The sequence below is a fragment of the Aquarana catesbeiana genome, linkage group LG06, assembly GCF_042186555.1.
Source record: "Aquarana catesbeiana isolate 2022-GZ linkage group LG06, ASM4218655v1, whole genome shotgun sequence".
In the NCBI taxonomy this organism is placed as follows: Eukaryota; Metazoa; Chordata; class Amphibia; order Anura; family Ranidae; genus Aquarana; species Aquarana catesbeiana.
In genome coordinates this window covers 95,376,322-95,400,795 of record NC_133329.1, presented here as the reverse complement: position 1 = coordinate 95,400,795, position 24,474 = coordinate 95,376,322, and the positions used below count along the sequence as shown (strand labels likewise).

The 24,474-nt window shown below is 40.2% G+C and overlaps 1 long non-coding RNA gene across 1 annotated transcript; it reads left to right on the top strand.

Moving 5' to 3' along the window:
- The first annotated feature begins 14,599 nt into the window (after positions 1-14,599).
- On the top strand, positions 14,600-21,882 carry LOC141147657 (uncharacterized). Its single transcript, XR_012245083.1, has 4 exons — positions 14,600-14,752; positions 16,580-16,689; positions 19,297-19,507; positions 21,805-21,882. It is a non-coding gene; the product is annotated as an uncharacterized lncRNA (long non-coding RNA).
- The last annotated feature ends 2,592 nt before the right edge of the window (positions 21,883-24,474 follow it).

Below are 24,474 nucleotides of genomic sequence, written 5' to 3'. Positions count from 1 at the left end.
CCTTGCAACCTCATCCACTCCTCCAACTAGATTTCCATTTGCTCTTATAAGTCTCTGTTAGGCCCGAAGAAAAGGGTGAAGTGACACTGAGGGTATCACCTAGAAATAGTTATCATTTAGATTGTAAGCGTATTTCCTAAACAATAAAGTGCTCAATATCAGACAGGAAAGGAAGAGAAAAGCAAGGAATAGAGAAAAGGAAAGACAAGGAAAACAAAAGGGATGATGTGGACTTCATGGCAGATCTAGCAACGTGAAATACTTTGGATCCAAGGAACCCATATCACTTCAAATGTAAAGTATCATTAAAAGCAAAACTTTTTTTTTTTCTTTAGTTTTGGAGAGGAGTGGAGAGGGATTACAACCCTTGTCGGTTTTTATTGCTGTCTGTGTCCCCATTAAGGCAATTCACCTTCTATATTTGTCCAATTTACTATTATCATAGTAGAAGTAAAATAAAATCCCAAATTTTGTGTTTTCCCCAGAAAAGAAATAGATGGGAAATCTTCCAATGTGGACACTGGTTCTGGGAACCTGGGGGTCCCCAAGGGATTCATTTAATTTGTAGGGATTTCCCCTCACTTCATTTGGCTATAGGACAGGAAGTAAAAGGAAATCTCTGAAATGGGACAAAAAAAAAATCTGACAGGGGTTATAACCCTCCCTGGCTCTATCCAAAATGTAAAAAAAGTTTTGCTTATAGTTCTACTTTAAGTTGGCCCTACACTGATTGAAATTCAGCTGGTTCAGCAGGGACCAATACATTTCTATTAGTGTGTGGCTGTCCCTGTTGTCCTTTGATAGACTTCTACTGGGGGGATTCCTTCATCCACCTCATTTGTGTGGATAGAGGAATCCCTTTATTTTCATTCATTCAGCTAGCTTTAGTTTGCAAATGATTAAATATGCTTGTTGGTTGTAAACCCACAAATAAAAAAAAAAAAAAAAGCATACTAGCTCATTATGAAATACTCACCTTAGATCCAAGCCCCGCAGCGGTCCCCGTACACAGCTCCGGCCGATGACATCGCTGCCAGAGTTACTTCTGGGTATCATGGGCTCCGGCGCTATGATTGGCCAAAACCACGATGATGTCACTCCCGCGCATGCGTGCGGGAGCCGCCGGTAACGGCACACTAACTGAAGCAACAGCATGAACTTGCCATTTCTTCAGTGATATCTCCTAATCCATGTGGGTTTTGGCGATATCCGGGGTAGCTACAGGTAAGCCTTATTATAGGCTTATCTGTAGTCAAAAGTGGTCTGTAAGGGTTTACAAGCACTTTAAACCTGCCATTAACCAAGATCAAGTTAAAATGGAACTAAACCCTCTTTTACGGTAAAGGAAGCTGCCATCTTGGCCTATGTTTGACATGTAGTTGCCATGGTACTGCACATGTGAGTGGTTATAACATCAGCCATGATGGCTGACAATTTGGTTGAGAACACAAGAAATTGTAACAGTTATCGTTCATGGAATGCTGTGAATGTAACGGTTTTGAGAAACCATTAAATTGATGGGTTTATTTCCGCTTCTTGACTAATTCTAAAGGGATGACCAACATCCCACATAGTTATTCTGGCGGCTAGAAGTATGTAAGAAATCACTTTTCTCCTTTCCTTAAGTATAGTGGTGAACCTACTATCTTCTGGGGATTTTTAAAAAAGATTTATAGGAGTCACTGTATAAATAAGTGCATATTTTATTTTTATTTATTTTTTTATTTTATTGCAGGTACTTATGTAGCATATATGCCAATTAACGCAGCGCTTCACATATACATTGTACATTCACATCAGTCTCTTCCCTCAAGGAGCTTACAATCTAAGGTCCCTAACACGCATTCATACATACACGTACTAGGGCCAACACAATGGGGTTGATTTACTTAAGGCAAAGAGACTGTGCACTTTTCAAAGTGCAGTTGCTTCAGAGCTTAGTAAATGAGCAGAAGCTCTGCTGACTTGCATCAACCAATCATGTGCAAGCAAAAATGCTGTTTTTTTTAACCCATGGTTGCAGGAAATAAATTTGCACCATCTATGACCTGCCTAAGCCTCACCACTAACATTTCACCAGAGACTCTTCTGGCATTGGACTGTTCAATGGCTAAGAGTGGGGATTAGTGCCAAGAGGGGTTAGGGCTAAAGCTGGCCATACACTAGTCCCCACCTATGATTAGAAAATTGAACAAATGTTCTTGGGTCTCTTTCACACGGGCTGTCTGATCAGGTTTGTCTGTCAGCTTTTCATGCGGACCTGATTGGACTCTCCAGTCTCCTCTATGGAGTGGTGGATGACAGTTGACACATGTCCGCTGACAACCACCGCCATCTGATCTAATCCTGTCCGCCAAAAACAGACAGATGGTGGTCCTATTCCCCGTCCATCCGGGGATCGGATGGCATTGGATGGAAATGGAGGCGGTCTGTTTCCATCCAATTGCCTTATAGAGGAGAGCGGGACTGTGTCCGTGTCTGCTCTGCATAGCGTAGTGTACACGGACCTGTTATCTGCCTGCTCAGCGGGGATCAGTGGAGAGATCCCCACTGAGCAAGCGGGTTCTGCTTAGCGGAGGCATCCGTGTGAAATGGGCCTTAAAAGGAAAAACTTTGAACACAATTTTACTAGTGTATGGCAGATTTTAGTGCATTAGGACTTCTAATCCTTCTCCAATCAATCCAAAACTAAAAAATTTGTTTGACATACACTTGAAATTGATAGGTTCATGATTTCCCCAGAAGGAATGTAAACTTGAAAAGCACATCCTAGCTGCAAAATGGTATAAATTGCCAAAGTGTGTATTTTTCACCTTCTGGTCTATAACTGTATGGAGGACTTGGTTTAGGCTGGCCATACATTATACTATTTGCTTGCACAATTTTCCGTAAGATTGATCAAAACCATATAATATGAGGTCACACCTAAACACTTTCATTTTGTATGCAATCATGCAGGCCCTTGCACTACATCATTGAAGATAAATCTAAAGGAAATTGAATAAGAAAATTGTATAATTTATGGGTAGCTTAAATAAATTTTGCTCAAATAACCAAAACTTTATTTTGTTTTTAATTAATTTATTAATTGGTCATGTTGCTCACTGAGTATGGGAAAACCCCCTCCTGTTTTTGTTTTTTTTTCTCTTGTTCTCATTCCTCGGCTCCACGTTGCTTCATCTTTGCCTTTGTTCTTCACTTTTACCCTCCATATTGGTCAACCTCCAACTATTGATCTCCATTGACCCCTCAGTATCAGTTTGGAATTACTTGTTCCCTTCTCTATTGTGACGCAGAACAAGTCTAGTTGTTCTTGTCTTATACATATCTAAAGGTTGGTCCATCAGTCCTTACCTTCTATAATGCAAACTGGACAACTGTTAAACTGTTTTTCTGGATATTCCTGTTTACTAGTTGTAATTCTTAGGTACATAGTTAGTCAGGTTGAAAAAAAACCATCTAGTTCAACCAAAAAAATAAAAAATAATAATAATACAATCCCATATACACAATCCTTCACCCACAGTTGATCCAGAGAAAGACAAAAAAAACCCCAGCAAAGCATTCTCCAATTTGCTACAGCAGGGGAAACAAATCCTTCCTGAAACTCTTACATTTACTATCTGCATGTATTATTGTAAATCCACTCTTTCTATTGCAAAACAATAAAGAATTGGAAATGGCAGTCTCCGTGAAAGGTTTGCCTTAAATTGGATTCAGCAGAAGAAAAACAACTGAACCTTAAAGTGTATCTAAACCCAAAAACAAAAATGTATATTTTTAGCTTACCATTCTGCCTTTTAGCTATGCGTAGTATCTGTTTTATCAGTGTCCAGTAGCTGTGTTGCACTGGTATTGTGGCCTTTTGGCAGGAATGGCTGGCTCTTTAGTGCCCCTGCTGGTATAATGGGGGCTCTGGAAGCTAGTAACAGTTGGGACAGAAACCGGGGCGCCCATGGGACATTGGGCACAGGGGTATTTCCCCCAGGTAAGACTGGGTCAATCTTGCCTGGCCATGGGCTGGGAAGGCAGAGAATCCACGGTGCTGTGCCCCCTGGGAGTTGGTCCCCCCCAGGGTATCTCTTAGTATCACTTGAGCGTGGGAATGCTACAGTGAGAATGAGCTTATAGTCATGGCAATAATGCTTTTTCTGCACTGCATCTCATTGGGCCAGACCTTTTGGCAATTTTTGTTACCAATACTCAGGGTCTAGTCTATGCGATAGTACCAGCACTTATGTATTTAATTTTGTCTTCATGTTTGTCAGTGCACTTTTGTCTTTGTTTCTTTTTCTCACTAGGATGGAGGGTGTGGGTTCTCGGGCCTACCCTGAAGTCTTAGGGGAGGATGTGTGACCATTAGGTTCCTTCCTCCCCTGAACTGGGAATAGGGGGGTCTCTCTTTGGGAGAGCTCTTTACCTAGTACTTGTTGGACAGCTGACCATGAGGAGAGGGGTCCACCAGGCCTTTTGATTAGGTGGACCAAGTTGAGCCTTGTCCTGCCAGGAACCTTGCTCCCCTGGTGGTCAGGGCAAGGCCCTACTGCTTTGGGGGTGGACAAGAGACACACCCTTAACTCCACTTTGTCTTTGTGTGTTTTTCATATGTACTTTTTGTACACTTAGGTGTTTTCTTTTTGCTTACCACGGCAGGTTAGCAACCAGTGCTGGAACAAGGTTACCTAGAGCCCAGGGCGAACATGCCAATCTGTGCCCCCCCAAGAAGTATAAGCATTATGTGTCAGCAACCCCCCCTACAAAAATAAATTGGGCACTAAACTGCACGATTACCTCCTAAGCATAAATTCTCCCTAATCCCAACATAAATCAGCTCCCCTGCTGAAACCCCCCCTCCCAGCACAAATCTTTGCCCTCTCCATCACCCAAATTCCCCCAGCACAAATGCCCACCCCCAAAAAAACAAAAAAATCCCCCCTCCTAGCACAAATCCCCCAACCCTACCCCCCCCTCTTAGTACAAATACCCCCAATCACCCCTACTAGCTCAAATCTCCCCCTTACCCCCACCCCAAAAAAAAGCTCCTTCTATCACAAACCCCCAAATCCCCTCCTAGAACAATTCTTTTGCCCTGCTGCCCCCCAAATTCCCCCCCATCACCTCACATGATACCACTGAGCCCAGGGCAGCCACCCCTTCTACCCACCCCTTGTCCCCGCCCTGGTGACAACACTCGCTCACATTTTATTTGTGAAAATAATTTTTGCATACACCAAAGTTTAGTGTTAAAAATTATTTGCCGTAGGTGTAAAATACTTTAGGCATGCCCCATTATTTATTATTTCATTTAAATTATTGTACAACCTACTGATTAAGTAGCATGAGCTGTAGGTGTAATATATTTTAGCCAAGATCTTAGAAATTAATTCAAGGGTTCCACAGCGGTAAAAAGGTTGAAAAGGGTTAATGTAGACAGTAACAGAAACCCTCCAGCACCTCAACAAGCTAGCCAAAGATATTTACCTTATTGTAATCTGTTTCCAACATTTAGAATACTGATTATTTTTTTAGTTTGTTTGTTGCGGGTACCTAACTCAAAACTATATCGGGGTACTATATATACGAGGAGTTTTCAAAAAGTTTCTGCACTTTTTATATATTTAATAGAGTTAAACAAAGTGCGGAATACTTTTTGAAAATCCCTTGTATACTGTATAGCTAAGCAGCTGCAGCTACGGCTTCACATACATTTGCAAGTGTATACAACAAAGACCTTTGTTTTTTTTTAGCAAAACAGTTTCTACTTAGTACAGTTTCTACTTAGTACAGACATTGGAAATCGCATTTGAAAATCGTACCAGACTCTTTTTGGTATCGGTAATTGATATCAGCAAGTACTTGTGAAAAAGTATCTGTACTCATACTTGGTATGGGTGCATCCTTACTAGAAGGGAACACATTTCTATCACAAGCAATTTATTTAAGGTTTAGTTTCACTATCACTAACTCTTAAATGCAGCCACCCACGAAAACCAATCAGAATTTACTCCACTGCAAGATGTATTCTGCTTGGTTGCAATGTAATGCTATGTGCAGTCTTTAATAAATAAGAACCTGTTTAAATTTCTAATTTTCCTGCAGTATAACACATGCACTTTGCCTAATGAAACATTCCAAGATCCAATGTATTTTTTTTTTTTGGGCTAGTTCACATTTTTGTAGTGTAGATCACTACAAAAATAGCATTAAGAAGGCCCTCTGAAATGAATAGTACATTGGTTGCAATGTAATGCTGTGTGCAGTCTAAATAAGAACCTGTTTATACTTCTAATTTTCCTGCAGTATAACACATGCATTTAGCCTAAGGAAACATTAATTTCAATTAAAAGTTATTTTTTTTTAATAGTAGATATGCTGCATTTCTGTGCATTGAGAGGCCCACTGAAATGAACAGTAAGGTTTCTGCCTAAAGTTGCATGAGAAATAAACAAAAAAGGTACATATAAAATACATAAACTAATACAATGGAAAAAGCTTAAAAAAGGTATATGCATAAGCATAAATAGACCTTAATGCTTATATAGGCATATATTTTTTTAAATATGCTTTTAAGATATATTTTATTCTGTTTATAAAAATGTTTTAACTTCATCCAGAAAACTTGGCCAATGATTTCTGGTATGCAGATATAATGTTTAGGTTTAAAATCCTCTGACATGTAGCACCCCCTGTGAGAATCACTAAAATGGGCTGGTTTTGCATTTGAAACAATAGAACAAAGCAATATCTACCTGCTCGCATGTAAGCTGCTCGCATGTAACAGGTTTCTACAGACACAAAGCATCAAATTATCATAAGGGGTGTGCCAAGAAGGACTGGTTAAGGGTATATATAGGGCAGCAGGGGCTAGAGTCAATGCAAGGTGTCAAGTCATACAAACATCTTGCTAAAGGAGCCTCTTCAGATCAAGATCTTCACCTGAGAGATAATGAAGACCCTACTGCTTCTTGTGGCTATGTGCTGTGTGTGCTTGGCCTTACCTTCTCAGGTGAGTATAAAACTCATTCAGATCTTTAAATTATAGGATTACACAATTTTTTTTTCTATGGACAGTAACATGCCTAATGTACATATGCCATTTTTAGCAGTATATAACTAAAGTCTACAGTAATAACTCATTTACAGACAAGTTGACCTTTAACAAATAGAATTAATGGCTGCCTATGATGTGATAATCACTGCACATGGTCACACAATACTGCAGATGTATGGAATTGCTACTACCACTTGTTGCTAATATGTGCTTCTTGTGTAGCCTACAGCATAGGCAGCCATTGCTTTGACTTACTAGCGAGTAACACAATGAATGAAATGTAACTTCCATTTTCTCTAATGAAAGCTATTTTTACTACTGCCTAGTGCCTACAATGCAGCAGAAATAAGTGCTCAGACAAGGAGAGAAGGATAAATAAAGTTGATCTGAGTCTTAGTAATTCTGCCACTGGCAAATTGTCATTAGTAACAGAATAGCTAGTGTGGCAAGGATCCCCTGAGCTAATGCAATGGAGTGGCCACAGGCAAGTTTGCCAACCTATCTCTTTGAGTTTTAGAAACATAGAATTGTGTCTTTGTCCATGCTGTGGGTTGCTGGTTTTTATTAGCTAACTGGAAATCTTTTGTATTCCTGCCTGATATTATTCAAACCTGTATTAGCAACTTGAACCCCAGACCAGGTCACATAAAAGCTTTAAACTTTGACTAAAGAGAAGCAGGGGAAAGGTTAGAAGCTCTGTCATGGTTTATTGCTATGTGTGTTACCATTGAACTGATCTACAGAGGTAAGAATTATTAAACAATTTTATGTTATAAAATTATACATAAGTGGTTAGTTTATCTTTGCAGAAATAAAAGGTAAAATAGGAACTAACACCAGAAACCCTCTCCACCCACCCTCCCCCTGGTCCTCATTGTACTTACCTCCTGGGATGCCGCACTGTCAACTGGGATGGACCAGATGGATTCACTGTGATGGCTCTGGCCAATTAGAATCCATCTGGTCCATCCTGGAAGTGCTTTACAGAGAAGAGTGGGGATTTCAAATCCTCGGACCGCTCGAGCAGCTGCATGGGTGCTGACAGCTCTGTAACCAAGAGATAAGTACACCAGGGTGGTGGGGAGGGGTAAGGTGTTATTTCCCCTTTAAATTTTTTTCTCTAAAGGTAAACTAACACTTTACATGTATAATTATCCATCTTATGGTAAACCTTAGCTTGCCATTATCTGGCACTGTATGTGTATTCCTAAATGTATGATTTCTGGCTAGTTCTACATATGAAACAATCTTTTCTACAAAAGATTGTTCACAAGTATGGCAGTCAATATCTTGTCTTTAAGTATTTGTTATATATATGCCCTGACTTCCCAAAACATTGCCATAAATGTTCAGGGGGTAGGACTTATAACATCTATTCCCTGACAACTAACGTTATGGCATAATGATGTATTTCTTTAATTCAAGGTATCTATGCCCTGATTTGTTATTGTCTTGGAAGTGTTTTTGACCAACAGGATCACGCGAGTTGGGATCTAGTCTTTTGTTAATTTCCTTTATTATTTATAATTTATGTGATGTATTGATATGCCCTTCACAATGTTTAATTTTCCTGTTTTGGCTAAATATTTCAAAATGTTTGGTCAAAAGGTGAAGGTAGCATCCACAGGATGCCATGACATTTAACAAGTAAAAGAATATTGCTCAAAGTCTAAATAGCTTATTTAAACTCTTCAGCATTTTCTTTGGGTTTCTGCAGTCCTCCCTGTTGTTGTTTGTGATGTCTATTAACTAGTCAGGAATAATTGAATTATTTATTCTGTTATCCTGCTGGAACCATCCAAACCCATCAGAATTTAGGGATCTATTCAAAATACCCATCACATTGGGCAGGTAAAATGTACCATAATGGATGGGAAATTTTCTTGGTCATGCCAACATGAACAGAAAACAAGCTTATTATACAGTAATGCTGATAAAGGTCACATTTGGAGAAATGTGTATGAACATTTAAAAGAAAATTAAGATTATATATGTTACCAATTGTCTCTATATCTGCCTTGTTAATGGAATTGTATTTTTGTTTTAACAGAACTTAAAGCAAAGGAAGAAGAGAGATATAACAGGGACACAAGGTAAATCTGAGTGGATGGCTAAAGTTAAGAATAAACATTAGCTGTCAGACTTGATTGGTAAATTGTTTACGTCCAGTTATGAAACTATGGCATTGATTTACTAAAACTGGAGAGTGTTAAAACAGGTGCAGCTGGGCATGGTAGCCAATCAGCTTCTAACTTCAGCTTGTTCAACTAAGCTTTGACAAAAAAAGTAAGCTGATTGGTTTCTCTGCAGAGCATCACATTCTGCACTCTCGAGTTTTGGTAAATCAACCCCTATATGTCATAAATATCTGTATGCAGAGATAGAAGAATGCTTAAACAGCCAAAGTGTATGTTGCCAAATGTTGGTCTAACTTTCCAGGCAAACTACAGAGATGAATAACCAAAAAGCTGACCACAGACTTGACAAGACAACTGTGACTGATCTAAAAAACGAAACTCTGGGCACCACCTCTTGACTCTTTTAAAATTTGGGAAAAAATAGTAAATAAAAACTTTAACTACAAAGCATTTAAAACATTTGTTAAATTAAAACATAACTTTACCCATTCGTGCCTGGCCTTTCTCACTTTTCCATTTACCTAAAGATGTACTCTCAGAGGATCCAAGCACATACATTTCTGTCATAACCAGTCAAAAGACAAGTCTTCTACAATCGACAGGCAACCTTACATGGCTGATTGACTTTTAGCTAGTTAGGTAGACAGAAACACCGAAAGATGATAGCTATTCCTCCAAACTTTCTGAGATGTAAGGGACACCTTTTAGCCCACAATATGTTATCAAACAGAATACCCCCTGCCATGACCCCAGGTATGTGGACAAGGAAGAATTGTGCAAAAAATGATGATGAGACACCTGAGTATTTTTTTTCTCACATTTTTTTCTCACATATACTTTTTCTAAAAAAAAAAATCCAATGTCAGCTTACACAGGGTTAAATTTTTCTTCCTCCTCCTCAGGTGACAATGTTCAGGCTTGGTATTTGGTTGCTCAGACCTGAGCACTACATTTTCAGAGGCATTCACATGCTTCTCCCTATCAATAAGGAATAGGCAAAGTGACAGATTCTTTATACTCTGATTTGAAACTTTCAGCTTTGCAAAGTAAATTACATAAGGTGTTGGATAAACAAAATTGGAGAGCAATTGAAAATGGAATTATCTGTTCAGTACCTTTAAAGTAGTCCTATCTTTCTAGCGGCCAGTTTGTTTATAGATCGCCTCTCTGCGGGCAATAGTTCCTCCCACTGACTTTTTCATCCTGTAGTCAAGGCAGGTATTTCAAACACCTGAAAGTGTGGAATATTTGCACAGCTTGAGTGCAAATAAGTGATGTTACAACAAACAGGCCACCAGAAAGATAAGTATAGAGACTCTTCTATTGGAAATATGTGATTATGTGCTGAAAGAGTCGCTTTAAGACCTCCTAAGTTGCACTACAACAGTGTTATCAGCCATTTTTGGCCACGCATAGCATGATACATGGAAGTAATGCATGAATAGAAGCACTATTTGTGAAAATTAAAAGATGTCAGGTCTGGGTCACAAGCAATAATTAATGCTCCCAAGCATCCAAAGAGATCCAGAGGGAGGGTGGAGTCTATGACTTTAGGAAAGTCACTTTTTTGCATTGGAACTTTGGGGAGTTCCATCAGTACTATGAGGGCTTTACAGTAAAGCAGTAAATTACTGCAACCACACAGGTGTGATATGGCACATTAAGGTGCCTTCTATCCAGATGCATCCTAAGTTTGGAGGCTGTACTATACTGCAGGTTTAAAGTGGTTCTAAAGCCTTAAGTTTTTTTTGTAACCTTGATGAATTCTCTGCATTAAGGTAAAAGCCTGTGCAGATGATTACATCCTTCCCCCAGAAAGTAATGCACCTTTACCAAGTCTATAAATTTATGCAGATGGAAATCGATTATAAAGCCAAATACATACAGTATACATGTGTTATAATGAGATGTTTTGTATCTCTTCCAGATTGTGGTGGTGTGCTGACAGCCCCACGGGGAGTTATCACTTCACCCAACTTCCCGAACAGTTACCCCCATAAAGCCAACTGTTCCTGGATTATCACCACAACCTCTAAGGTAAGGATGTGCATTACTGTATGTAATATATACAAATATATTGGTATATGATACAAGAAGATAGATAATTAAGCTATCTATCTATCTATCTATCTATCTATCTATCTATCTATCTATCTATCTATCTATCTATCTATCTATCTATCTATCTATCTATCTATCTATCTATCTATCTATCTATCTATCATATGATCTAGCTATTTTATGGGATGACTGGAGTGATTTTGTTGAAAGTGATGTTGCAGTGAAATTTTGGATTTTGTCATCTGCAAAATTATGCCAAAAGGGAAATTATTTTTTATTTTGTTGCTTGATGGGCTGCTCAGGCAACTTTGACTTTTTTTTAAGTTGTGGATTTTTTTTTGTTGTTGTTGTATTCTTTATTTTTTTATACTTGTTACTTGTGTAGTACCACCATCAACTTGTTTTGCTACTTTTTTCACTGTCTGTTGACAGTCTGTTAAGCCCCATACATACAGGCCGAATGTCGGGAGACATCGGCCAGTTAAAAAAAAAAAAACGCGCTATATTCGGCCCCTGTGTATGCCACCCTATCCGACAGAAGCCAGCTGGCTTCTGTTGGACCAGCATGCTGGAAAACCAGCAGCCGCCTGACTCTCAATCAGCGCTCTCAGCCAATGATGGAAAGCGCTGATCAGAGTGTTCTGGCGGGAGGGGCTGTCCCCCTGTCAGAACACAACAGCTCAGCAGGGGAGATCGCTGCACTAACTTTGCATACTTAGTACAGAGGCTCCAAATGGAGCTGACAGTTTTTTTTTATTTAACCCACTAGTAGTGTGTACCAGGCTTTAACATATGAAATTTGCATCTTTTTCATTTCAGATTAAGATCACCTTTACAAATTTTGACATAGAAAGCTACAGGTACCTCTGTTTAGACAAGCTTCAGATCATTGCTGGAAATTCCCCGCAAGAATTGTGTGGACAGGTGCCGCCACCACCCATTATAGCTTCACAGAACACCGTGAAGATCATCTTTACCGCTGATGACATGGTCGCTGGGACAGGATTCAGGCTAATATATGAGCCAGGTAAGTTTAGTCATCACAAGTTTTTTTCTCGCAAATAATTTTTCTAAAAAAACCCTGTGGGTATGGGATTGTGTATATAGGATTGTAAATGTATTTTTTCCCCTTTTATTGGTTGAACTAGTTGGACTTGTGTCTTTTTTCAACCAGACTAACTATATAATCTCTGCCCTGATTTTTATCCATTCAAGTCTTCACCTAAAACAGCAAGTTTTATAGTTCTTTGTTGTCCCAGCATTGGTATAATCATAGCTTCAATATTTTATGTGGGGTTCCCATGAATCAAAGGCAAGGCATGAAGTTTTTGTCAGGGCAATGCTTTTTTTCTTCTCTAGAGAAGAAAAGAGAAAGAGAAAAGATTAAAATTCCTGTTTTTACTGTTATCTGGGACTTTGCCATTTCTTGTCTTGCTAAAAATGTTTTACCACACCAAACTATTTTCCCCAAATTTGTAGCCTCAACCCAAATACTGGTCCTAAACATACTCTAAAAATAGGCTAAATGTAGTCCCCAGTCCTATCTCTAGGCCTTGTGTGTAAGCTGTGGGCCACATTGTGTCGAATAGATCATCAAGGGGGCACAATATGCCCACGAGGGACACATCTATTTAAAGTGGAACTACACTGTATCTGAGCACCACAAACCAAAAAACGCTATTTCATAAATTTTTAATACTCAAAGCAAATTCACCCATCCATCTATGTCTCCATGGTTTATTTTGCTGATAAATCATTTAGAAAAACACCCCTAGCTTTTCTGGCTTTGGCCATCTTGAGTAAGGGCAGATGATTCATGTAGCAGTTACTTCCTGGAATCCACCTGCCCTTGCCCAGGCTGGCAGGCAGGAGAGTGTGCTTATCTGAGAAAACCCCTTCTTCCTTCCTGAAGATTCCTGGGATGTATGACATTAAGTCCTGGCAACCGCATAGCATCCCCTGTCAGTCTGTTCCACCAGCAGCTCCCCCTGGATTACGTGATGGAGGCTTCCACAGCCTCTCCCTGACCAGCCAGCACCCCGAGTCAGTGAGCGGCTTGCTCGCAGCCTGTCAGCAGCTGCTTGGTAGCCAGTGCTTGTGGAGGCATTCATCCATTCATCCTGTGGACAATCCATCTACTCTGGTGCTCGGATGTGACTCTGTTCAGGGCTCCATACAGGAGGACTTTAGATGCTTAAGTTTCATCTACACTTGTAAAATTATTGATTTTATTTCTTTCTATTAAATAAGCAAACATTATTTGCACCCTGAGCCTGTGCGCTCGTATCTCTCTTTATATTATGACATCATTTGCCTGGGCATGGAAAGCAGGAAGTAGCTAAAGAAATGTAAAAGAAGGTAGAAAACAAGTACATGTGATATACTTTCCTATCTATTACTAATGCCAGCAAAATAAGGATTAAAATTAGTCAATGTTGATTCAGAGAGTGCAGTTCCACTTTAAAGAGACACCATCGCCTTGCCTGTGCAGGAATGGTTAAAAGTGTCTTTGGAGAGGGCATCTATTGACCCCCCATATATTTCCCCTACCTGCTATCCCTCACAGCTCCTTGCTGTTTTGCAGTCATCACAGAGATTGTCTGTTGGCGACCTGGGGAGTGGTGATATCAATTCACCAGTCATGTGACAGTGCTGGGCCAATGAGCTGTGAGCGGGATATTCTACTCTCTGCAGCTGACATACACATAGAGGTAGGGAGGCTCATTACATCATTCACCTAAAATAGGTAAAATATATACATGCAGCCAAGGCGGAGAATTTTCTTCCTCAGCTCAATCGACCAACAAAGAAAGCTGTTTTTTGTGTTTGGACGGAACACAAGCTCATCCCTACTGGTAACATATACTTGTAGATTGTAAAATGCATACTGGCAAAATTCCAGGTTCATACTTTTCTCTTTAAGGTGAACTCCAGGTAGATATAAACGACACAAATTATTGTAGTTCTGTTTTTTATAAAGCATCAATAAATGTACTTTACAAGTAGTGTGAGTACCTGAACTGGACTTGGTAATTTCCTGAACAGCAAAGATCAAACAGGAAGATGCAGCACAAGGAGGCAGTCTGGTGTGTTGCAGTGCAGGGAGCATGCTGATGGGAGGAAAGAGCAGAGTGATAGAGAGATTAACTCATCAGGCTTCTGCTTGTCTCTTTACTGTCCAGAGTAAGATCAGGCATCTGTCCCTTCCAGACAGGGCTGTGCTGTATAACAGAGCTGTCTAAAACTCTGGATAGGCAGAAATGTCTGATTCTGAAATGTGTCTTTTGCTTTTCTACAGATTCTGCTGCTCCTACCACAATCACAACAACTCCAACAACTACAAGAACCACTACTAAAACTACCTCCAGAACAACACCAACAACTACAAGAACCACCCCTACAACTACAACCAGAACGACACCGACGACTACAATAACCACTACCACTACTACTGCTAATACTACTACACCCACTACTACAAGAACCAGGGTCATATACAAGAGTAAGGAAATGTTTTTTTTATTTACTGATTTGGTAAGGAAATATTAGGCTCTGCAATGTTTCCTACATCAACTCACTATCCTGCACCAAAAACTGAAACATCAGACTTTGGCTTTTTAAAGTGTATGCAAGGCCAAAACATTTTTGGATAGAGCAGTGAATGGTTAAATCACATATAGGGTTATTTTTTGGTGCCCATGTACTGGGACATTGTTTTTCATTCCCTGTTCTGGAGACACAACAGAAAATTAGAGGAAGTCTCGCTAAAATGAAAAGAATCTCCTCCCTAGAGAGATGTCTTAAGAAAAGATGTGCCCAGTGGAGAATATGTCCCCACTTCTTGCTGTGGTGACTATTTTAACATTTTGGATTTCCTATTACTTTCTGTCCCAGTGACAGTGGCCACCATGACAAATAGAAGGATGAATCTTACCACCAAGGACGCAAACCGCAATATAAAGCCGACAAAGGGCTTTACCTTACCTATTCTGTCCAAAAGGAAAAACATAAACTTTAGCCCAAGATGATAAGAAAAACAACAAATTGTAGTTTTGCAGCTAATCAGTCTTTAATATGGTGGCTGCATTTATTTTTTCCGGGCCTGTTTTATCTTTATTTTCACCTAGTGATCCTGCTAACAACTTAGGGTGACAACACTCACTTACTGTACTATATCTATTGTCATCCCAGGGCAGGAACTGTGCTAGGCCTACAGAACACCACCCCCTCGTCTTATCTTTAGTGCATAGGGAAAGAGAGCGTTTTATAGTTCACAGTGGAAGTCAGGACAGTACATAGCATTGTTTGAGATATATCATATCAGTTCTGTAAACAGGAAGTTACAAGGACACAACATTACTAGATACTCTTTACGCCCTAGGCTGGGGTCACACTGTTGCAAATTGGATGGGGGTTTCCTGCATCCAATTGGCATAGCAGGAGATTTTGGCCGGCTCTCTATGGAGCCGGTTCACACATCTCCTCAGCGGCTCCGGTGCAAATTGCACAGGAGCCCTTTGTGTCTTTTGATCCGTTTCAGGTCCCAATTCAGCCCAGAATTCGGGCTGAAATCAGACCTTAAACGGTGAATGGAGACGCACCGGACTCCTGCTGTGAGCCACTGCGATCTCTAGTGTGAACCCAGCCTTAAAGTGGTTGTAAAGGCAGGTTTTTATCTTAATAAATTCTCCTGCAGCTGTCAATCAAAGTAATTTAGCCAATCAGGGGAGAGAGGGAGTGAGGCTTAATGGAAGCTCTGTGTCTGAATGGACACAGGGAGCTGCAGCTCGGCTCGGGTGCCCCCATAGCAAGCTGCTGGCTGTAGGGGCACTCGATAGGAGGGAGGGAGCGAAGAGGGACCCAAGAAGAGGAGGATCCAGGCTGCTCTGTGTAAAACCAGCTGCCCAGAGGAGGTAAGTATGACGTTTATTATTTTAAAAAAAAGAGACTTTACAATCACTTTAAAGTAGAAGTATAGGGAAAACTTTTTTTTTCATTTTGAATAGAGCAAGGGAGGGTTATAACCCATTGGTTTATTTATTTTTTTGACATTTGGAAAGCCACTTCTTGCATAGGTACTTTAGGGAGTTCTGACAGTACTAGGAGTTCTTTACTGCAACTACAAAGATGTGATATGCTACTTCAGTGTGTCTGCTATCCAGCAGCATCCTTGTTTTATAGGCTTCTACTATAGTGCAGGTATAATGTTTTGATAAAAGCCTGCTGGTAAATAATATATACCAAATCTATAAAGCTATGCCATGGCAGTTGAATATAGAGCCAAATACATGTACAGCTGTTATAATGAGATGTTTTGTATCTCTTCCAGATTGTGGTGGTGTGCTGACAGCCCCAGAGGGAGTTATCTATTCACCCAACTTTCCAAACAATTACCCTGATAATGTCTACTGTGAATGGAACATCACCACCACCTCTAGGGTAAGGATGTGCAATATATCCAAATAATGTATAGATCGATCTATCTATTTAAGGGAGTCATTTAGCAGAAATGTATGTCACAATGAAATAGCTGATTTTGCCATTGGCAAAAGAATAAGTAGGGGGCATTTCCTGAGCTGCTGAAAGAAAAAAAAATAAGAAAAAGACTTTTTGCCCGCGCTATGGCCGAAAGACGGCTACAGCGTGGGCATAGCTTGCCAGGAGGGTGTCCATGGATGTCCTCCCGTGATCACGCTGCCCACACGCACACGCTCTGGGATCGCTGAATCCTTTGGATTCCGCTGTTCACAGATTGAGGAAAAGGGCCAAACACAGCAGCCCTTTACCATGTGATCAGCTGTCTGCCAATGACAACTGATCACAGGATTTAAACACAAGTCGGTTAAGCCAGAGAGAAGAAAGCCGATAACCAGCTTATGTTAAAGGGACATCGGCCCTGATAATCAGGGCACTGATTATTAGTGTCCTTATTATCAGTGCAGTCCCACCAGTGTTGCTAATCAGTGACCACTAGTGCTGCCAATCAGTACCCATCAGTGCCTCCTCATCAGTGTCACCTACCAGTGCCGCCTATCGGTGCCCATCAGTGCCGCCTATCAGTGCCCATCAATGCCACCTATCAGTGCCCACCAGTGCTGCCTAGCAGTGCCACCTCTCAGTGCCCATCAGTGCCGCTGCCTATCAGTGCCCATCAGTGGTGCCTATCAGTGCCCATCAATGCTGCCTATCAGTACATCCTCATTAGTGCCCACCAGTGCTGACTCATCAGTGCCCATCAGTGCAGCCTATCAGTACAGCCTCTTCTACACACATTAGTGAAGGAGAAAAATGACGTGTTTGCAAAATTGTATAACAAACTGGGAAAACATTTTTTTTTAAACATTTTTGATCTTTTTTGTTTGTTTAGCAAAAAATAAAAAACCCAGTGGTGATTAAACACTACCAAAAGAAAGCTCTGTTTGTGGGGAAAAATTGCTAAAAGTTTCATATGGGTACAGTGTTGATGACCATACAAAATTGTGACAGCGCTGAAAGCTTAAAATTGGCCTGGGCAGGAAGGGGGTAGAAGTTCCCAGTTGGCAAGTGGTTATTGTTGGTAATATATTCAGGTAATATGAGCAAGGCATTACAGCCAATAGAGTTTATTTTTTTAGATTTTAAAGTTGCACTTCTGTTTTAAAGATCAATATTTTTGTTTGTTTATGAAACTTGGTTTATTTATAAAGATGTTATATATCACAATGGCTAAATCTGTGTCTGTAGTGCATGTTCAAACCTTAATACCATAAATAATAACATGTTATTAGATTTTTACTCCATGAGTATATAATGAGTTTGCCAATTCTTGGGAAATGCTTAAAGTGATTGTAAAGTCTTGTTTTTTAAAAAACAAAAATAACAAACAGTGGGTTTGCACAGCCCTGATCCTCATCTTCTTGGGTCCCAAACCGGCGCTCCTAGCCCCTCCCTCCTGTCAAGTGCCCCACAGCAAGCTGCTTGCTATGGGGGCACCCGAGCCGAGCTGCAGCTCCGTGTGTCCATTCAGACACAGAGCTGCCATTCGGCCCCGCCCCCTCTCTCCCCTGATTGGCAAAATTACTTTAATAGACAGCCGCGGGAGCAAATGGCACCGCTGATGTGTCTTAGCCAATCTTGAGGGGGAATCCTGGACTGCCGAGGGATTTGTGGACATCGCTGGACAGAGAGGGGGCTCAGGAAAGTATTAGGGGGTGCTGGGTCGGCTTCTACACACAGAAGGTTTTTTATTTTAATGCATAGAATGCATTAAGATAAAAAAACACCTGCCTTTAAAACCACTTTAAATAATGCATTACAATTTAACTAAACCCATTAGATTTTAGTCGACTAAAATTTACTGGAGATTTTGGTTGACTAAAATACAACTAAAACAATTCAGATGCCTAAAATATGACTCAAATCAAAATGGCATTTTAGCTCTCATTCACATTGAATGCTGCTTTGAAATCGTGCAACTTCACTTGAAATCAGCGATTTCAAAGCCGAATGTCGGTGCGACTTTACTGACATCTGTGGGACTGCATGCACAAATGTCTGTGCAAGTTACACCTGAAATTGCCAAAAGTAGTGCAGGAAATACTTTTTTAAATCAGTGCGGCACCACAAAATCGGCTTTGCAGCGATTTGAACAGCTCCATTGCCAATGATAGGATGCGACTTGTCATGAGACTTAACCTGTCAAATTGCATGACAAGTCTCACAGGTGTGAACGGGAGGCTTTGTCAAAAGGCTAAAATACGGCTAAAACTAAAATGGCATTTTAGTCAAAAGACTATGACTAAAACGAATTTGAAATTTGATGTCACAATTAACACTGTAGCGTAGTTTAGTTTAATTGAATTAGTTCTCTTTGTATTTGGTTTTTTTTGCGTGTATTTGATTACTACTGGAGTACCAACGTTATACATTTTTTAAATGACTTTTTTTTGCTATATTTTTCTCTTTCTGTGGAAAAAAATATTTTTCTTCTGAGCACTCCCCTCTCTTTTCTTCTATCTCATCATACAAGATACCTAACATATGAAATGTACATCTGTTTCATTCCAGATTAAACTCACCCCCACAAATTTTGACATGGAAGGCTACATGTACTTGTGTGTCTTTGACTGGATTTGGGTCTACGGTGGAAGTTTCCCGCGACAATGGTGTGGACAGATGTTACCAGATCCCATTATATCTACCGGGAACTTCATGCGGATTGTTTTCAGGTCTGATTCAGGTCTCAATAGGAGAGGATTCAGGCTCATATATCAACCAGGTAAGCTCAGTCCCCATTTTCTGTTCTCATTTTTATCAGTTTAGATCTTTGCCTAAAGCAGCCTATTTCATTGTTCTCTGTTGTCCCAGTTTTGGTACAATAATCCCAGCTTCAATAGTCATGTTTTAAGCCATGATTCAAGGACAAGGCATAAAATGTTTGCCAAGCCAACCCTTTTTTTTTCTTAGCTTTGGATAGAGTGAGAAAAGAATCAATCTCCTTTAGACTTTTATTGCTCCCTGGCTCTCCCTCATTTCCTGCCTTGCTGACAATTTCTTACCAAACCAAACTATTTCATCTGAACTTGAAGCCTAAAACCCCAATACTGGTCCTAAGCTTACTTCGAAAATATTCTAATTGTAGTCCCTAAACTCATTTCTATGCAACGCATATAAAACCTAATTACAACTGTTGGACAAATGATGTGAACTAAATCTTTAAGGGGGCACCTTACAGTATTCCCCACTGAGGTTCACACCTACATTTAAGGGTGATACTGGGGTAGATTTACTAAAACAGTAGAGTGCAAAATCTGGAGCAGCTGTGCATGGTAGCCAATCAGCTTCACAATTCAGCTTGTTCAATTAAGCTTTGACACACAAAACTGGAATCTGGAAGGTTTCTATGCAGAGCTGAACCAGATTTTGCACTCTCCAGTCTTGGTAAATCAACCCTACTGTCACCTTGATCATGCAGGATAGGGTAGCAGTGTCTATGCAAAGGACATACTTTAAAGCTAATTTGGCTGTACTTTTCCTGTGGATCTCAGGAGTGCAGTTAGTTCTGCACTCCTGTGACCCATTTTCAGCAGCCAGAAAGCTGAAGCCCCCTGTCGGCTGAGGTCACAGAGCCGGTCCAGGCTCAGGAAGTATTGTGACCATATGGTCAGGATCTGCCCACCTGCCTGGACTGGCACCTGGCTCAGCCTCTCAGTGAGCCACTGAGAGCCTGAGCCAGCCCCTCCCACCCCCTCCACAGCCCAGAGCTCTAGTGAGCGTGGAGGGGGGGCAGAACAGAGAGCCGATAGTCACCAGCCTTCAGTTCACGGAGCTGTGAGAACCAAGCAATCAGCGGCGTTTGATAGCTTGGTTCTCAGTCTAAGAGCCGGTGGGAGACAGTTGCGGCACTGGACCGATGCTGCATCCACCTAGGTAAGTATGATTAACAATAAAATAATATTTCCCATACTTCTATTTTAACGAATTTATACTAACATTACCTGTGCCCTCCTGCAGCTCCATGCTATTTTGGCGACGTAGGTTAGCAGTGGCACTACTACTCTGGTCAAGTGACAGACAATGTATGGGCTTAGCAATTGGCTGTTAGACCCAAGGAGTATTACAGAGGAGTTTATTCATAACTAGAAATGATGGGTATGTTCCTATGCGGAGCAGCAGTGAGATGTGAAGGACTGCAGGTGAGTATATGGGGGTTGTTAGGATGCCCATTCCAAAGACACTATCACTTTGCCCTGTGTGGGTAACAGGACAGGGTGTATTTGCAAAAAAAAAAAAAAAATATATATATATATATATATATAATATATATATATATATATATATATATAGCCATTTGGTAATTAACATTATATTAATAACTACAACATTTTAGCCAAGAGAAAGAGTTAATTAACCATTTCCTGAAGTATTGAGCTACAAACTTACATAGGGAAATTAAGTCTTTATAAAATAGGGAACAGCCAGGGCCTAATTCAGTTTAAATTCTTCACCCATCGAGGGCCTAAGAAAGATGCAAACGGGCTGCATGTGATCCAAAAAACACCGGTTCCACAGGGCTGCCCCAGACCCAACCTATAAAATCTGAAAAAGAAAACCTTTGTCATGTCAATGAACAGTAGGTGCCATTCTGATTGTCTCTTGTACGTATCCCTTTGACCACAATTGTTCGGTGGTAGTTGACTCGGCTGACACAAGAGTGTAGAGGACAGCAGATATAAAAGGGTTTATATCTGCAACACAGAATTATTGTAGAGGTAAACTATAATTGAATGCCATTTAGTGTGCTAAAGCACTGTGTATCATATCCCCATCATCAGAAGCCTTTGTGGCAAGATGTACAATGCAGGAACACAATTTGGAGAAAGGTACAGAACATTGTTACCTTATAACAAAAAGTGCCTGAAGAAGGACTTTCATGGCGGGATCACCAGGTTTTAATGAAATATGTTGTTTTAAAAATAGTAAAGATCCCTTGGAAATTCCATTAACATTATATGATTTTATGAGATTTAAGTGATTAAGTTTACATCTACTTTAAACAAACCCTTCCTCTTGCAGTATAAAGCATGAAAAGATCTGTGAAATCTGGCATAGAAAGAACTTCTTAAAAACCTCAAGACCCTCAAGACAGACGGATTTCAAGAAATACGAATTTAATTTCAATAATGTGGTATTTTTTACAGTATCGTGTGTTGTTATTTTTTATGATTTTTTTTTTTTAAACTGTGTTTTTTTTTATCTTTGAATTAAACAAGTATTTGTATAAATATAACTGAATTGATTCATTAATCAGCTAAATCATCAAATAGTCCAAATTTGTACTTTTATTTGTTTAAAATCTATCCAAAGACATCATTTTTTTTTTAGATTTCTAGTGGCGAGGTGTTAGAACCCTTGTCAAGTCTTTATTGCTGTCTATGCCTTGTAAAGTAATGAAAGCGAGGGTAAATATACATTTTTGAGTTGCCACCAGTACTAGAAATAGAAGGTTATTCTTCACATTGGAATAATATTACTTTCGGTTGAGTCAACATGACAGTAAGTCTGGTCATACATCATACAAACTTCTTTTGCAATTGTCATTTAGATTTACCAAAACCATATATTATGAGGTCACACCTAAACACATTTGAATTGTATGCAGACAGGTAAGGCCTTGTACTACATAGTTAAAGCAGTTGTATACCCACAAAAATAAAAAAAAATAAAAAATCTGTAAGACAAAGGCATAACGAACTAGTATGCACCGTATATTGAAATGAAATACTTACCTTAGAACGAAGAGCCGGCATTGCCTCCTAGTCACCGCTAAGGGAGCTGCCATGTGTCCCTCTGCATTTCTTTTGGGTTTGCGGCTCCTGTGCTGTGAGTGGCCAAAGCCGTGATAAACGTCATACCTGCGCATGCCCGCGGGAGCCCTCTTTCCAGCAAGGAGCTCTGATTTTCTGGCAGCATCTGCCGGACCTTCAGAGCGCATACACTGCTGACGTCAGCGGCTGCATGCAAGGTGAATATCTCCTAAACCATATAGGTTTAGGAGATATTTACTTTACCTACAGGTAAAGCTTATTATAGGTTTATCTGTAGGTAAAAATGTGAAAGTGGGGTATACAACCGCTTTAAATTTAAATCTAAAGGAAATTGAATAAGAAAATTGTTTAATGTATGGCCAGCTTAAGTGAAGGTAAATCCCCACAATGAGACACAGATGGCAAAATAAGTATTTTAATCCAGCCGCTGCTCTATGCAAAAAAATTGACTTTAGTTTTATTTTAATGAGTTTGGTTGAGGCAGACTGAGGGCATAGGAAGTCTCATTTGTGATCTAGAAAGTATGTATCACCTCATCTGAACCATATGCATCAATCCAGGTAGACCATTATTTATCGAACGTCTTTTGACAGTTTCTACTCTTATAGGTTAACCTGTACAATGGTAAAACTGCATTCACCAAAGATTTCCAACTATTCAGCGTATGTGAAGTGGGCTGCTTCCATCTCAGAAGGAGCTCCCTGTGTGCATATTAAAGTGCAAAAAACAAGAATACCTTCATATAGCTAGTAGCTTCAATATCTTCCATAATTCCCAACAACACCATTCGTGGGTCTATGGTCCAAAATCAAAAAAATCGCAACTCCGGCCCTTTTAGCCCGAAAGCGCACCCCCGGCCCATTTATCTTGAAAGCAGTCCAAAATGGCACCCCCGACATGAAAGCGGTCCAAAAATGACCAAAATAGCACGCCCGGCCCCTTTTTCTCAAAAATGGTCCAAAATGACCGAAATCGCACCCCAGGCTCTTTAAGTTCGAAATTGGTCCAAAATTACCAAAATCGCACTCCCAGGCCTTTGAGCCCACAATTGGTCCAAAATGACAAAAATCACACAGCCGGTCCTTTTAGCCTGAAAACTGTCCAAAATTACCAAAAATCGCACCAAAGGCCCTTTTAGCCCGAAAATGTTCCAAAAATTACAAGAAATCGCAATGCCGGCCCTTTTGACTCAAAAATGATACAAATTTACGAAAATTGCACTACCAGCCCTTTTAGCTCAAAATTGGTCCTAAATTACAAAAATCACACTGCTGGCCCTTTTAGCCTGGAAATGGTCCAAAATCGCACCCCTTGCCCTTTTAGCTTAAAAATGGCCCAATATGACCAAAATCGCCTTCCCTGCCCTTTTAACCTGAAAATAGTACAAAATTACGAAAATCGTACTGTCGGCCCTTTTAACTTGAAAATGGTCCAATGTTACCAAAATCACACTGCCGGCCCTTTTGGCCCGAAAATAGTCCTAAATTACCAAGATTACACTGCCAGCCCTTTTAACTCGAAAATGGTCCAAAATTACCAAAATCTCAATCCCAGCCATTTTAACTTGTAAATTGTATAAAATTACTAAAATCGCACTGCCGGCCCTTTCAGCCCGAAATGAGTCCTAAATGACCAAAATCTTACCCCCAGCCCTTTAAGCCCGAAATTTGTCCAAAATCGCACCCCAGGCCCTTTTAACTCAAAAATTGTCAAAAATGACCAAAATCGCACTGCGGGACCTTTTAACCAGAAATTGGTCCAAAATTACCAAATAAGCAATGCCGGCCTTTTAACTCGAAAATGGTCCAATATTACCAACATTGCACCCCCGGCCCTTTTAGCCCGAAACCGGTCCCAAATGACCAAAACCGCACCACCGGCCCTTTTATATCTAAAACGGTCCAAAAAGACCAAAATC